The 3,266-nt window shown below is 34.9% G+C and overlaps 1 long non-coding RNA gene across 1 annotated transcript; it reads right to left on the bottom strand.

Annotated features, from left to right (window-relative positions):
• Window positions 1-756: 756 nt before the first annotated feature.
• On the bottom strand, window positions 757-2,682 carry LOC119152253. Its single transcript, XR_005105724.1, has 3 exons — window positions 2,586-2,682; window positions 1,794-1,850; window positions 757-867 (listed from the first exon to the last, which is right to left on the bottom strand). It is a non-coding gene; the product is annotated as an uncharacterized LOC119152253 (long non-coding RNA).
• Between the last annotated feature and the right edge of the window lie 584 nt (window positions 2,683-3,266).

The raw sequence follows: 3,266 nt of genomic DNA on the forward strand, positions 1-3,266 counted from the left end.
CTAGGTACTCGGGAATTTGATGTCCATCAAAACCTGGGAGAGTTAAGTGATCTAAAGTGTCCAACACCTGCTTGAGCAGATGTAAAAAACCCTCCAAAACTGGCCCACAATGGAACAAGCATGTTTTGCAAATATTAATTTTGGCTGTGGCTATCATTCAGTTTTTCAAACAATTTCTATGATCATCCTAGCTAAATACTCAAGTGGGAATGTGCAGATCCATAGTTACAATTCACTTGGCATAAGAAAAGGATAAGATATTCTTTTCCAACTCACTAAACAACGTGGATTAGCTATTCAAAACAACACATAAATATTATGGTATTATGCACTTTATCAAACAACTCACAGCAAAAATGAGCTGTGGAGTACCTACCAGCAGAGTAGAAGCAATAAAAATATTACTGCTATAGATTAGTAGAAAGATCATTCCCTCAAATGCTTATGCATGGTCTTTTAATAAAACATAAAAATACAGCAAGATTAAAAAAAAATTACTCTTTTGCTGATGACACTAATTGCCAAAGAATAAGATAATAACCCAAATCACAAATTAGGAGTTTAAAATACCTGAAGAGAAAACAGATGTCAGTTGGGCACTATTCCCCATAAAACCTATTGCATCTCTTTTCTGACACAGTAAGTAAATGCAACTAGTCCCTTTTTTCATTAAATCCTTACCTTGCATGAGGTTAAATTTATAAACTATAAATGCATGAGTCTAATTTGACTAGGAAACAAATGTATGTCTACCTTGGCATATAACCTTCTTAATAAAACTTCGGTCTGGCATGCTAGGAAAGGCTTCAGCAGACAGGCACATCAGGAGGAATGGGCGTTGGCTTGGCAACAGGACAAGTGACCCATCTGTATAAAACAAAAATAATGTTTTGTGATTTCTTAATCTCATGGTTAATCATACAAACTTAATGGAAAATTATGTATAATTTTTGCAACGATGTGGGAGAAAACAAAAAGTTATGCAAATATGTAGGAAGTGTCTCCTTGTTAGGTAGCTTCTAGATAGGAATTATCATCAAGTAATTGTAAGTCATTGGATAAGTTTATTACAAAAGTACATTGACTTTTGCTTCCTAGAAATTTCCTAGCTTTCTTTTTTTCTTTTCTTGGATGCACAAATGAAATTTCAGCAGCTTATACTCATACTCATGTCATCTATTAGGCTCTGGTTAGTGTCTCACTGGAAGATCTCTTCATATAGCACGGGAAACAGAAGAGAGGAAAAAAAATTATTACTTAGGTAACAGGTTGCTACTTCTTTAAAATTAAATTCATTTTCCCTTCCATTGCTATTCAATACTAGTGAATACGACCAATGAAATAAAGCCACTGTCAAACAAGTCAGTTTTACTCAGTTACATAAAAACTGGAAACAAAACATCTTCAGTTATATGAAGAAATAGTATTGTTTGGAATAGAGGCATGTAGTCTTGCATGACTGCATAATGTTTCTCTGAACAAAATATTCTTAGTTTTTGTGGATAAACTTTTGGTTTCCCATATTTACCTAGCAATTTTAACTCCAATTAAAAATAAATTGTAAAATTGTTTCAAGGTGGAAAATGATGTGAAGAATCTTTTTCAAGATCTTCTGCTCACTTTAAGATGACATATTTTGCATTCTATGTTTTTATTCCTCCTTTTTTGCCACAATGAAACTTATCAATGCTTGTAGCTCTTGCTAGCTTTGGCATTTTTTGCAAATATGATCCTGTAACAACATCACATAGAGGAAGAGTAGGTGCTTATGTGAGGTGTCATCAATTACTTACCAAGGTCACTGCATGCTGTATTCTCTGGGAATCATATTATAGGTACTCTTTCATAGCCTGAAGGGAAAGATGCTGAATTATCATATTCTTTTTTCAGAATAACATTCAGATTATATTTGACCCAAGTTAATATTCAGTCTAAAAATGCCAAAAAGAGAGATGATTTAAATTTAAACTCTATTTAACTCAGTGCAAGAGAAAAACCAGTAAAAGACCTATATACATTGGATAATAATTTAAACGTGCTCTGCAGTTTAAAAATTAACATAGCATTGTTGTACTAACATCATAATTGTTGCTTTATTTTAATTAAAAAAAAGAGTGACTAAAACTAGGCTGAGAGGTATCTAGGCCAAGTTAAAAGAACCTAGGGTAGAATTTCTCAGCCTGTTGACCACTGAAGATGCTGTGGGACTACAGGTGGTCTACAAAACAAAAGCAAAATATGTAGCTGTCTGCCTACGTGCGATCAAGCCAGCCAGCAAACACAAGTTAAAAAACATCCCACAAAATGTAGCCTAATTTGGCTACTATGGCAGCCAATAGTGCACAAGATGGTCAAAAGACAATTAAAAGAAAAGATCAGGTTCATGAAAAAAGGCTGTGAAATACAGAATCTAGATGTTTTCCTCGCTAAAGAGACTTATTTAATCTATTCATTTAGCAGAGGATGTGTCTAAATGCCAAAGAAGGATGTGAAGTACTTTTTCCATCTCATGGACACAACAGGCATGAAATGGTAGATGTAGTGCAAACTATCAGCCCATTTAAACAAACAGCATAAAAACTTACTCAAAGGCATTGCCTTCAGCAATATCAGGATAAATCAGCCTCAGACTTTGGTCCTAGAGGAGTAACACTGAAGATTATTTACAGAGATGACGTCTACAGGACCGATGTTTGTCCATTTAGAATTGGATTGGTACTTCATTTTGTTTCAGATGTGTCTCCTGTAAAACTGAACAGGGATGCCATTACCTCCTGCTGTAGTTCCATGAAAGACATATTGATGAAATTAAGAAGTGAGCATTTTCTTTTCAATGTCAGGCATGAGACATCTGATAGACCAAACTAACAAACCATCCTGGCTTACACTAGCACTCCCTGATACTGCAATACAATCCCAGTGACAAATACAGTATTTTGTGGCCAGAAAAAGGCTGTTTTGTGTTTAGTATGTGTATGAAATGCAGCCCTGAAAAAAAAAAACCCAACAAAAAACAGTGAATGGTGACAGTATCGTTATCTCGTTATCTTACTCTTATGCCTTTAAACATACTAAAAAATAATCACTGGGCCAGCTGACAAAATCTTTCCAGCAAGAATGCTCTTAATTTAAGTGCTGCACTTAAGAGATGGTCAATACGGAACACTGGTTAACATCAAAGAAATCAAGCAAACTTCCTTCTCAGAAGCCTCTGAATGCACCACCGTGTTCTGCTAATTCTAGTCAGTAGTGCTAAAAAGGAAAAC

Source organism: Falco rusticolus, chromosome 8, assembly GCF_015220075.1.
Source record: "Falco rusticolus isolate bFalRus1 chromosome 8, bFalRus1.pri, whole genome shotgun sequence".
Lineage (NCBI taxonomy): Eukaryota > Metazoa > Chordata > Aves > Falconiformes > Falconidae > Falco > Falco rusticolus.